General features: G+C 56.4%; 1 protein-coding gene across 10 annotated transcripts in view; it reads left to right on the top strand.

Annotated features, from left to right (window-relative positions):
* Positions 1 to 13,215, top strand: part of TNS1 (tensin 1) — a 195,904-nt gene that overhangs the window by 37,485 nt on the left and 145,204 nt on the right. The window contains exon 1 of one of the 10 annotated variants that reach the window (XM_066346649.1): positions 12,860 to 12,890. The exons of the other annotated variants lie outside the window; for them this stretch is intronic. The gene's annotated coding sequence lies outside the window, so the exon portion shown is untranslated. Of the gene's footprint in view, positions 1 to 12,859; positions 12,891 to 13,215 lie in introns of those variants that run through there. 10 annotated transcript variants of the gene reach the window in all.

The raw sequence follows: 13,215 nt of genomic DNA, 5'->3' as shown, positions 1-13,215 counted from the left end.
AGGAAGGAAGGGGGCTCTGGAAGGAGAGACTGGGGAGAGTCGGACTTCGGGGTAAAGTTGGGAGAGGAGGAGGCAGCCCTGTGCCTGTCTCCCCTGAGGCCTCCTCTGATAAATACCGGGTCCCTCAGATGTCCATGTAAGGCTGCCTGGCTCGCTCGGAGCAGGGGCCAGTGGGCAGTGCCGGCGGGGCTGGCTGTGGGGTCACAGGGCCCTGGAGAGCACGGCTGCCTCATGGGGTGCTGGCTGGGGGCGGCCAGGCTCTGTGGGAACACAACCCCTCTTTCAGCTGCACTGGCCACCGCGGCCCCGCCCTCAGCGCCCCGGCCCCCTCTGCTTTCATTGCGGGCCAAGGTCGTGCCTTTCTGAGCCTGGTCTGCCGGATTCAGGCGCGGGCTGCCTTTCTACCCCTCCCTGATCGCATCTCCCTGGGGCTGGGAAAGCTGTGCCCCCCGAGTTCCTGGGGCCTGTGCCCTTCTCTCCGCCCCTTGCTTCTTTTCGGGACCTCCTGCCTCAGCTGTGCGGGCTTCTGGGGTTGCCTCCCGGGCGGCCGAAGGGAAGCGAATACTGGGGTCCTCTTCCCAGCTCTCTCCCCGAGGTCCCGGGCACGTCTGGGGTTGCCTCCCGGGCGGCCGGAGGGAAGCGAATACTGGGGTCCTCTTCCCAGCTCTCTCCCCGAGGTCCCGGGCACGTCTGGGGTTGCCTCCCGGGCGGCCGGAGGGAAGCGAATACTGGGGTCCTCTTCCCAGCTCTCTCCCCGAGGTCCCGGGCACGTCTGGGGAAAGCCACAGCCTTTCTCGTTGCCTCGTTGTTCTGCAGTGAGCAATGCGCACCACAGCTCTTGACCTCATTGACTAAGCTGCCGAGAGGGACACTCGAAAGCTAGGTGTGTGTTTGTGTGTGTGTGTGCATGTGCAGGCATGTGTGTGCTTGAGTGTGTGCGCGCATGCACACAGACTTTAGAACCGTGGGCTCCGGGGTGAGAAAGAGACTGAAGTGGGGGCTGCCCCGGATCACCAAGGTCCAACAGGACGTCCCAGCTGCCCGCCTCTGCGGACAGCCGCACCTCTGCTCCCCGCTGCCCTTGCCTTCCAGCGTCTCGGGGCCCACTGCCGTGTCTTTCCACCTCTGCTTTTTCTTTTCTGCCTGACTTTTCCTTCTGTGCTGCCCCTGCCCTTCTCCCGCGCCCTCCCAGGACTCTGTCCGCTCCCGTCCTCCTCAGGGCCCTGCCTTGTTTCCCGAGTCCCAGCCTCCATCCGGAGCCCCCAACCCTAGCAGTGACGTCATTGGGTTGTGGAGCAACTGGTGAGATGAGCTGCCCCAACACCCCCTTAGCAGGAGGGGCTGTGTCAGTTGCCCGCACCCACAGGTTGCGTCTGGGCCATGTGTGTTTAGTCCCCGAGGCTGCGCGGGGCGTGTGTTTGCCCAGCCTGCAGGGCCTGGAATGCAGGAGGGACAGCTTGTACTTTGGCCCACTTCTCAGCATGAATGCACACCTTCTCTCTTTCCTGTGTGGATGCTTCTGAGGGGAAACTGAGGCCCACAGCAGGCTTGGGGTCTCTGGGGAGGGAGCCTCAGGATGGAGGGGAGCGTGGCGGGCCCCTGGCCAGGGCGTCTGGGGCTCCTCCTGCGCCGGCGTCTGGGGCTCTCCTGGACGGCGCGGCGCGGCGGGTGGGTGGAATCCACAGAGGTGAGACACGGAGGCCGAAACGTGCCGAGGATGCTTGGGGCCGCTTATCTCGGCCAGGAATGCACTGTGGTATTATTAGCCGGCAGCCTCGAGCCGTTGGAATAACCACCCGGGGAGCAGGGCCGACACCTGTCCAGCTTTGCCTGCCCAGACCACCCGCGAGTGTCTGTGCGAAATCTCTCGTGGCTGGAGTTCACGTGTGTGCCTGTGTGAGTGTGCATGCATGGGAGTGTGCTTGTGTGAGTGTGCATGGGTCCCTGTGTAAATGTGTGTGTGGGCACAAGTGTGTGTGTGACAGTGTGGATCGTTAGGGGCCTTTAAATATGGGAGGATGTGTGCAGACCGTGCGTGTGTATCTGCACAGGCTTTTCTATCCTTGTGAGCTAGTGTGTATGTGTGCACGTGTGGGTGTGCATCTGAGTGTAGGTGCATGTGCTTGTGTGTAGTGTGTGGGTACCTGTGCATACATGCATGCCTAACTGTGTATGAGCAAGTAGGAGCGTGCATGGTTGTGTGTCTGTGTGTGTGTGTGCCCCTGCCTGGGGGAAGCAGGGGGCCCTGAGGAGGCCTAGGGAGTGGGAGGCAAGTGAAGGACCGAGAGGAGACTGATGGGCCCCCCCCCCGGGCATGCTCAGAGGCTGGGAGGCTGAGTGGAGGAGGAGGGGACAGCACACAGATGTGCAGCTGCTGGGGCTCTCGGCCCGTGGGGTGTAGCCCTCTCCCCTTGACCGAAGCAGCAAGGTAAAAGTCCTGAGGTTAGCTGGCCTGTGTCTGAGTCCTATTGCTCTCATTCACTAGTCTTGTGACCTTGGACAAGTGATTGAACCTCTAGGAGCCTCAGTCCCCTCCTCTGTATAAGGGTGATAATCATCGTGCCTAGCAGAGTCATGGGGGGGGGGGTCCCGTGCCTGCGACACCCTGAGAACTGGATGAATGATAACATCACCGTCAGCACTGTCGTCAGCATGATTCTGGACCCCTCTGTCTGCCTTGCATCTGCCTCGGCAGTTCCTCTCTGCCCGGGAGCTCCGGCTGGTTCTGCTCATGGTGGTACGTTGGAAGCCCGGTGAGGGCACAGACAGGCCCAGGGTCACCAGGGAGCCAGGTGAAGCCGTGAGGACCCAGGCCCCTGGCAGCCCTCACCACCATGCTGCATTGCTTGTTCCCATTCCTGGCAGTGCCGTGCCAGGCTGGAGAGGTAGCAGAATCGGGTGGGCTTTCTCCCCCAGGCCCACTGCCTGGGGATTCTTGCTTCTTTGTCCAGTTCTGCCCAAGAGAGCTGACCATTTGATTCTGGACCTCGGTGCTCGCACCTGCTTGGGCGACCCTAGCTCCACCTTCCACTCCCGACTCTGGCCAGACAGAAGTGGGGTTCCTAGGAAGCGTCGGGCCCGTTTAGAGCTGGGCCCCACCTGCCCTCCCTCTGCCCCTGCAGGCACATCCCACATCCTTGTAAGCCTCCCTGGGACTTCCAGCTGCCAGGACTGCCCTCCTGGAGTAGCAGGCCCCGGGCATCGCTGGGACTATGGAGGAGGCAGCGGGCACTTTGGCGCCTGGGCACGATGGGGTGGGGGTGGGCAGAGGCAGGTGGGATCTGGCAGGATTTCTCTTCTCCTGGGCAAGCTGTGCCTGCCCTGGATGCCAGCCAGACAAGAGTTGTTTTTCATAACCACCACCAACTACCCGGAAGAAGAAGAAGGAAAAAAAACCAAAAACCCAACAACAACCAAAACCACCACACTTTTGTTGTTGTTGTTGTTGGAACCTGCTGTTAATGGCCGACTGGCTGTACATTATTAAACAGGCAGCTGGAGCTCTGCCAGAGTAGGGCGCTTGAGCCAAGACTCACCGCCTGAACACAGTGTTCCTCGGACAGCAGTCACCGCGGGGTCCCTGGGGACGAGCACCCAGAGGAAGGGGCTCCAGCTGTGGCCCCTCACCCTGCTCATCTTTCCCACCCCAGTCTCTGGTCTGGTCATCTTTCCAAGAGCACGCCTGGGCTGCACCCGGAGCCCAAGCATCCTTTACCTGAGCCCTGAGGGTCCCTCACCACCCAGAACTGCTGCTTCTTTCCTTGTGGGTACGTGGCTAGGCACCTGCTTCCCTCCCTGCATGGGCGAGGCAGCGCTGGCTCTCCTGGGGGCTAGTGTGATGCAGGGGCCGGAGTACGGGCTTGGCAGCTGGACACCTGCTTCTAAAGTGGACTCCACTGAGTTCTTCCCTATGGTGACATTGGGACTCCCCATTTGTCCTCTAGAGTCCTCAGTTTCCAACTCACTACAAGAAGAGGATTGGGCTGGTCAGCTCTAAGTTCTTGTCAACATTTTGTGAGCCCCAGTTGGGTGGTCTAAGTAGGTCCTGGGGTGATTGTTCCCCAGAGTTTGCAGTCCTTCTTGCCCCCCTCCCTGGTCCCATCAAGGAGTCTCAAGCAAGCCCTGCTGGCAGGGACTGGCCGCTGGCCCCGTTCACATCTTTTGACTGTCCCTCCAGCCACTTTGAAGCCAACCAGGGTAAAGGCCTAAGGTCCGAAGGTGACGTCAGAGAGCAAGTGGGGGGTTCTGGAGCTGGGGCTGACTGCCATCTTGGTGAAGCTGCCACAACTCGGGTGCAGAGGTGTAAGTGTGGTGTGGGATCCGGGTTCTGCCAGGGTGGGCCACTGCTCTCCACAGGGTCAGGCTGCTGCCGCCATTTGTATGTGCGTCGTTAGTTTGGGAACTGAGTCTTAAGGAACTCTCTCTGAACCTCTTAGAGCCAAGACGGCACAGTGGTTAAAAGAACAGACTGGGATTCAGTCCCATCCCCAATGCTTCTTTGCTGTCTTTTGACTTTGGACAAGTGGCTTCACCTCTCATGTCGGAGCTTCCTCAGTGCATGAAAGCAGCGTTAGAATAATAGCTGTTCCCAGGGCTGCGGTGAGGAGCAAATGCATGTCCAGGCTTTGTAACAGGGCCTGGCACGTAAGTGCTCATTAGCTGCGAGGAGCTAAGTGCTCCCTCCCTCTGGCACTGGTTTCCTCCCCTTCATACCACTCAGCGAGCCTCCCTGTGTTTGTGTTTTTGTTTACTTGTGTCTGTCCTCCTCCTGCCAACTGTTCCTTGAGGGCAGGCGCCCCGTCTGGCCTTGCTCACGTTCCACCTGCGGTCCCAGCACAGGGCCTCTCGCACTGCACGCGCACAAACTGTGTGGTTGAGCGGATGGGGGAACGAATGAACGGTGAGGGCCGAGTGGAAAAGGATCAGAACCAGCGATAAACAGCTGAGCACCTGGAATGTGGGAAGGTCTAGAAACTGTGAAGGAGCTGGGACTGTCCAGCCTGTGCAGTGACTGCTCAGAGAGATTGTGAGCATGGAGACAGAGAGACAGAGAGAGAGAGAGATTTGAACGCAGCTTTCCAGGGCTTTGCTCTCTGAAGCAGACCCACGAGCCACAGGAAGCAGGCTCCCACTCAGGCTGGGAGCGGCGCGTGTGGGAGGGAACTCGGGGGGCCGGGAGGGTGTGCGCAGCGCTGGCTGAGCATCTGTCCGGTCCAGGGAGAGCCGTGCATTGCATAGGATGTCCACTAGCTAGGCCCTGAGGTCCCTGGCGGCTTGATGCTGCTGCTCCCGTTAGAAAAGTAGTGACAATCAGCTGATTCTCTGAACTTCAGTTTTCTCATCTATAAAATGGGATTACGAATGGTCACTACCCATAGGGTTGTTAAGAGGATTAAAGAGAGTTGATATCCACGAAGCTCTAAGAACAGTGCCTGGCACATGGAAAGCACTAAATAGGGCCAAAGAGAGATACAGGAAGGAGAGATGAGTCATGACTCTGGAGTTGGGGTGGGTGGTGAGAGCTTCTTTGAAAGAGTTGGATGCAGGGAGCATGTAAAGAGCATGGTGGGCTGGTCTGTGCCAGACTCTGCACTCAGTGCTCAGAGTGGTTAAGTGACTTCCCTATGGTCACACAGCCGGTGAATTGGGTGGACAGGTTTCAGACGTGGTAGGCAGTTCCAAAACCTGGCCTCTCTTCCCTCCACTCCTGGGCTTCCATTGGATGGGATAGATTTCTCTGATTCTCATAGCACCTCATTTAAAGGTAGAGCAAAGTGATTATTATTATTATTATTATTATTATTATTATTATCTGTGGGGGTGGAGCCTAAGTCCTCAGGAGGGAAGTCTCTAGCTTTCTCTGACCCTGAAAGTGCTATAGAATTAAAAAAAAAAATGTACGAGGAGAGGGTGAGGGGTGAAATTTTAGCAGCCTGTTGCCACAGAGCACAGGCAAAGAGGAACGGTCATAAGAGGAGCGCAAGAGAAATGAGGTCAGATGCTAAGGAGAAGGAATGGTGAGATGAAGGGTAGGCTGAGGGGCTGAAGGAAAGGGGCGTAGATATACCAGCAGGAGGAGGTGAGAGAGGGCCGGGCAGGTGGTGAGAGGAGGGAGAGGAACCCAGGGCTTGGAGGGACCTGGGCCAGTGGGCAGCTGCGGACTTTAGGCGAGGGTGCTGGCTGAGGCTGGTTCCCACAGGGCACTGTACAGTATCAAGGGGGGTGTTTTTTTCGGTGGGGGGAGGCCAGTTGGCCAGTACACAAGCCAGCCTGGGACAGCATGCGTGACCCAAAGTTCAGCCACTAGCCCAGCCCCTCGCCTGCTTCTTCAGCCTGGCAGCGGGCGTAGCTAAAGGTCAGCTCTCATGCTGGGGCCAGCACGCTCCCCACTGCTCAGCGCCACAGGCCTGGCCTTGTCGGGTTGCTGTCTGGTCCTTAGCAGTTGCTCAGCTTCTGGCTGTTTCTGCTTCTCAGACACTCAGAGATAAATGGGAAATGGTCCCAGGCTTCAAGGAGTTCGTAAAGGAAGGGAGAGACAGGGGAGGGGTATGCAGCAGTGGCGTTGGCTCTGGTTCACGTTCCCAGTTTATCAAGTATATAACGATGTCTGTTGTATCCTTTCTTTATCATCTGAAATAAAAATTGGACCCAGTTTCTTTAACTTTTCTTGTACTTTTATTCCACAAATATTTATTGAGTGTTTACTGCCCTCCTCCTCTGGATGATCTTTGGATTATAAAGTATGGAAGATAACACATTGTGATGACATCTGAACAGCATGGAATAAAGTGGAACTCTCACCTCCTTTGGTCTGGGTTCTATACCTTTATTAATGTAACTCAAAGTGCGTTTGCCTTTTGGGAGCAGCCATATCCTACTGAAGATGAACTAAATTTCTGTTTTCACTAAATCTTAGAGCTTTTCCCTACATGAACTATTATTCATTCTGTTTTTTAAAAATGACTTTTGAACCTTAGTTCAGGACTTTATCCCAAGAGAAATGTTCCCTTGCTAATTTTAGCCTGTTTACAAAGTCAGTTTTCTATTTCAATTCATTTCGGCATCCTAGCTCTTCTTTCTGTTTTTCTTTTCCTTGTGTACTTGGTAAGCCTCTAGTCTTCACCTAAGTTACCGATAAGTATGTTGGACAAGCCAGGGCAGAGGACAGAGCCCTTTGGCAAGTCAGGAAGTTGACATTGATCTATTAATCAACACCCCTAGGAATCCACTTGGCTTTCTATCTTGTCTTCAAGCATTTCGCCATGGATTCTGCCAACACCTTCTTGAAATCCGGATAGTCGAGGTCTGAGGGGTTCCCTGACTGTCCAGCCCAGGAACCGGATAGTGTTGGGGTTAGGGTAGTGGCTGCGGCTCTGTGGCGGGGGGGGGGGGGGTTGGTCTCTCTGAAAAGATCCAGGCTGAAGCCAGTGATCATTGCCTGGAAACTGAGGCAGGCTCAGGGGAGGGAGGGGCTGCCAGCAGGTGTCTTAGGGATGAGCTGTTGACGGGCTGTTTTCACCGTGCTCTCCTGTCCTCTACCCTCTGCCCTCTGCCCTCTGCCTCCGGTGCACACCTGAGACTAGGAAGCCGGGCTGTGGAAGGCCTGGCGCTCCTCCCTCCCTGGGGGAGTGGGTAACAAAGGGCCTGAAGCTGTGCCCATTTCTGCACTTGGGGAGATAATGAGATGCACATAGGGGAAACTGGTGGTGAAGAGGGTGACCCTGATCTCGCCTTAGTCCAACCTGAGTGTTAAGGATGACAGGCAGAAGGTGAAGTGACCAGTGACCTGGGCTGTGGAGCCCAGCCTCAGGAAGGAAGGCGGGGGAGAAGGGCTCTTTGGGGCACTGGGGTGGGGTGTGGCTTCTGGAGTCCACTATGGGGGAACCCTAGCAAGGCGACGGGTCCCAGGGTGGGACCCTGAGAGGAAAGCATCCCTGGGGGACAGCCCGAACTCATCTCTGGCTGTCTGGCTGTGGAGGTGTGCGGGTTGTGGTGGTCAGAAGGGGCGAGTGCAACTGAAATGCACAGACATTGATCAAATGCCACGGGTGACCCCCCCCCCCCAGGTCCCAGCTATCTGTGTGTTGGGTTCAGCACGATTCTGAGACCCAGGTCCTCTCCCCTGGAGACCTGGGCATGTGGCCCTGCCTTCTTTGTGGTGGAGAGGGGAGAAGAGAGGAGGGGCCGGAGGCGCTGGAGTGGGTAGGTCCCGCAACTCCCTAGGAGGCCACCCCCCCACCCTAGGAAGATGGGTGCTTTTGGTCAACTTTTAGCCCAGCTCAGTGGAGTTTCCCCTTAGTTGTGTAAGAACCTGGAAGTTTGTCCCCTTGAGAGTGTAGGTCGCATGGCAGGATACCCTCCAGAGGGAGCCTTGGGATCCTGAAGTCCCAGCTGTGACTTGTGGTGACACAGCCTTGAGTTGGAAGATGTGGATTCAAATTCTGTCTCTTTCATCGGCTGCTCTGTAATTTGGGATAAATCACTTAACTGCTCGGAGCCGACCTCTAAGACTGGGAGAAGAACCATAGCCACTCCCCCGGTTTCAATGGAGGCCTGCGCGGAAAAGCACACGGGAAAGGTTTGGTGTGGGGTAGGCACTTAAATACCGATGACACAAAACGAAGGAAGAAAGGAGAGGAGCTGAGTCGACCCTTCCCCCCTACCGCTGCGGGCTGGGGAGCCCAGGGAAGTCTGGATTCAGCACTGCTGGACCATCTTTCTCGTGACTTTATCTTTGTGCTTTCTTCTCAGTCTCTCTGTGTCCCTCTGTCTTCCTTTCTGTTGTGTCCCCTCCTTCCCCAAAGTAAGTGCCTAACTCAGCACCTGGCCCCAACACACACAATTCATTTTCCCTGCTTTTCTCAATGGCCTCTCTGTGGCTCCACGGCCACCACCACCCCCAGTTCTGTCTCTTTCCTCCTTCTGGGTCTCTGTTTCTGACCCTCTCTTTGTCCCACTCTCTCTCATCCTGGTGGTCCTGCCCTCTGTTTCTCCAGCTTGTCGCCCGTTAACAAGCAGCCATTGACCACTCACTCGATGCCAGGCACTGCCCAGCTCCCGTCTGGGTTCTGTGCGTCCCTGTGCCTCCTCGCTCAGTCCTCTCTCCTGCTGCCCCCATAGGCCTCCTGCCTTCCCATCCCCCGGCTCCGCTGGGCTCCAACACTGGTGTTATTCAGTTTTATGAGAAACCCCCAGGCCTACCCCTGAAAGGACCAACCACAACTGGAACCAGATGTGCAGTGCTGCACATGGGGATGGGGGGAGGGGCGGAGGAGGGAGGAGGGGAAAAAGGGTCTGGATTGACTCCGGGAGGTGGGAGGGGACTGGGGGGGGATGGGAGATGGGAAACCCTGGGAATTCTGAGTCTTCATTGGCTGGGAAGAGGAGGAGTGGGGAGGGGAGAGAAAGGGGCTGAGCAGGCTTCTGCACAAAGCAGTTCTCACTCTGTGTGTGTTTGTGTAAGTGATGGACAGACAGACACTGGGAAGAGCCGGGCTGGATGGTTGGTGGGGGGACAGCCCTTGGAAATAACGGGGAAGGCTGCTCCTTTTCTTTGAAATCCTCTAGCTCCTTGGCTTCCTGTCTGTGTGGTTTCTAGAGACTTGCTGAATTCATGGTTCTGTGCCCAGGTGCTGGGAAAGAGGGGGTGACGTTGGGACGGGGGTGGTGATGGTGGAGCGTTTCACCACCAAAGCCTGCTTGAGAACAGCTGGAGAAGGGTGTCTCTCAGAGTCCCCTGGACCTGCCACAGACCTGGGGTGGGTGGGGTTGCACCTGGGACATCGTGTGTCTATCTGATGGTTCCCGTGTCTTAGCATGGTCAGTTTTTCTGCCTGTGATTATATAGCTTCGAAGATAAGTCTGCCAACAATGATTTGGTACAGCCTTGTGCAGAATTAAGCGTTAAAAATACCCCTTTATTCACTTTTTAACCAATCACCCATCCATCCATCTCTTCATCATTCACTTATCCATTCTACCTTTATTGAAAGTCTGTTATGAGTCCACCTTGTGCTAGGCACTGGACAAAGTAGAAAAGGGGAAGGAGAAGATGAGTAAATCTTTGCTCAACTAATGGGAGATACGAAAGTGCACCGAACAAGTGCGTGTCTTGGCATTAGTATGTGAACGAGAGCTTTGGGTGTTCAGGAGGGACGTTGCCTACCACATGGTGAGGTCGGAAAAGGATCCATAAAGGGTGTGGCTGAGTCCTGAACACGCTCAGGAGAAGAGGGAACCGTGTACTGAGTGGGCTCAAGAGGCAGTGCCACCACAGAGGGTCTATCCGTCCTGCTGTAGAGCTGGGACCGAGTGGGTGGTGGTGGCGGGGCAGGGACCATTTGATGTCAATCAGGATGACAGTAGGTGTGGTTGGAAAGCAGAGATGGGGGCCACACACTTCTGCTGTGCTGTGACCCAATGGGGGCCACTTTCATTTTCACAACAGACTCTCCACCCGCCTAGAGAGAAGCCTAGATTGCTGACATGGTGTCCTCACTTCCTTCCCCTGCCTAGGGCTGGTCCAAGCCCAAGAGCAGGCCTGGGTCTGGAGGGGGCATGGGGTTAGACGGGGTAAGGCTATTAGGAGTCACCTTGCCCCAGGATAGGGGCCAGAGAAGGCTGGACAGGGGACCAGGGAGGCTGGGCCAGGTCTCCCTGCTTAGTCCTCTGGTCTCGGAGGCACATTCTGTGGGGACTCATCCCTTCCATCGGTGACCTTACCCACCCGCCCACACATGGAGGCTGCTATCAGGGCGGGCAGGTTCTGAGGTGATGGAATTTGGGACCCAGGGAACGCAGACCCTTCCCAGCTGGGACGGGCTGAGGTCATGCTCTGGAGGTGGAGATGGATGCAATGATACTTCTATCTCCATCGTCCCCACAGAAGGTTCCAGGAAGTTGCCCTTCTCCTGCTGTCCTCAAGGGTATCACTGTCACTGACGGGGTTGGGGAGCGGCTCTCTAAAGTGCTGACCAGGCCCTGGCCAGTTGGCTCAGCGGTAGAGTGTCGGCCTGGTGTGTGGGGGACCCGGGTTCGATTCCCGGCCAGGGCACATAGGAGAAGCGCCCATTTGCTTCTCCACCCCCCCTCCTTCCTCTCTGTCTCTCTCTTCCCCTCCCGCAGCCAAGGCTCCATTGGAGCAAAGATGGCCCGGGCGCTGGGGATGGCTCCTTGGCCTCTGCCCCAGGTGCTAGAGTGGCTCTGGTCGCCGCAGAGCGACGCCCCAGAGGGGCAGAGCATCGCCCCCTGGTGGGCAGAGCGTCGCCCCTGGTGGGCGTGCCAGGTGGATCCCGGTCGGGCGCATGCGGGAGTCTGTCTGACTGTCTCTCCCCGTTTCCAGCTTCAGAAAAAAAAATAAAAAATAAAATAAATAAATAAATAATAAAAAATTAAAAAAAAAATAAATAGAGTGCTGACCACCTCCCTCGTGATGCTAATCCCAGATGCCCCCTGATGTCTGTCCCTTTAGGGCCTCTGCTGTCTCTTTATTCTTTGGAAAATTGAAGCCTGGGGAACAGTTTGGTTGAATTAATAAAATTGGTGAGTGTTAGAACTGGAAAGGATCTTGAGTACTTTTGGCTCCAATCTCATCATCCAACAGGGGAAACTGAGGCCCATAGATCAGATCACTGGCCCAGGACCTCACATGACGATGGCCCCGATGGGGAAAAGAAGGACCTTCCGCCTCTGAAGGGCTGGGTGGCAAAGACCTGGGGCTGGGAGTCAAGTGCGATCGCCCGCTCTGTACCGTCCTGAGTTGTCTCTGACAAACCACCTGACGCTCTAAGGTCACTTTCTCCACCTAAAATAACAGGGTGACTCCAAGATTCAGTGAGAGAGAAACTGTTTTAAGAGTCTGGCATATGATAGATGGGTAGCAAATGAGTTTTCTCTTTCTCTCAAAATGATCTTATCTGCCCCTTCACTTTTTATCATTTATATGGTACAGTATTCCAAACTTTCCAACTCTCATTTCCCCCGGCCTTTTCAATTACGAAACCATTTGTACGTATAGAAAAGCTGAAAGGATTTATGGGAAATGCTCTGGATTCTATAATGAACACTTTGGCACATTTGCTTTCTCCCATTTCTGTTTTTCTCTCCATCCATCAACTCATCTTATTTTTTGGTGCAGTTCAAAGTTGAAGCATGCCTTTTATTACCTAAAGTTCCGTTCCGATCACTCCTGTGTGTACAGTCACAGTTGTTCATAAGGAAAAACAAACAAACCAGATTTAGAAGTGAGATTCTGGGTCACCAGTCACAGAATATGAGTGCTCTACAAAAGTTGAGAGTTGCTGTTTATCATCATCATCATCATCATCATCATCATCTCGCCCAACATCCGTCCCCACCCAGCAGCCCTTTGACCATTTCAGTGCAGCTGTGTCTCTTCCATGGGGTCCTGCCCCCTTTCTCCACCTCTGTGCTGCGAGCCCTTTGGCCCCTCCCTGTGGCTCTCCAGGGAGGCCGCTGGGCCAGTGGCTGATGGACAGACAGGCCACATTTCTTGGCATGCCCTCCCTAGGGGTCTGTGCCCTGCCCTGCCAGCCTGGCCAGGGCTGGGCGTGGGCGCTGCAGGGGTTAAAGGAGGCGGCGCGGACGCTGAGCGGACTGGCTGCTGGCCGGCTCCGGGAAGGAGGCGGTGCGTGCTTGCCCGCCTGCCGCCCAGAGGAGGGAGCTGGGCGAGCAGCACCCCTGCTCAGTTGCTCCCAGCGGTGGCCCTGGGGCCAGCTCTGCTCCCCGTGCCTGCTCCCCACCTAGACACAAGGCTCACTCACGCCCTCCTCGGCAACCAGCTTCTTGCCAGCCACAGCTGCTGCCCCATCACCGCCCACCGCCCTGTCCTGTGAGCCCAGACCCCCCCCCGGGGCTCCTCTGCTGGAAAGGTGAGTGTGGGGTGTGTGTGCTGCTGGGCTGTCCTTCAGATGCCGTTAGGACCACTCAGCAGGCATGCAGGAGGGGCGGAGGGGGTCTGCCCTCCCGGCCACACGTGTGCGGGCCAGGCGAGCCCCTCAGACCAACCTGTCAGTCCCCCCTCGATGTGTCTGAGGTTTCTGCAGGGGTGTCGGGCGCGGTTGGCTGTCCACGCTCCGGGAGAGAGAGCTCTTGGGAGTTTTGTTTGCTGGGGAAGTTGCTGTTGTCGTTGGCAGCCGGAGACCCATGACCGCCGAGGTGAATGGGGAGGCCACGGCCACGGAGGAAGGGCGGACT

The sequence above is a fragment of the Saccopteryx leptura genome, chromosome 7 (assembly GCF_036850995.1).
Source record: "Saccopteryx leptura isolate mSacLep1 chromosome 7, mSacLep1_pri_phased_curated, whole genome shotgun sequence".
Taxonomy (NCBI): domain Eukaryota; kingdom Metazoa; phylum Chordata; class Mammalia; order Chiroptera; family Emballonuridae; genus Saccopteryx; species Saccopteryx leptura.
This window is presented reverse-complemented; position numbering and strand designations above follow the sequence as displayed.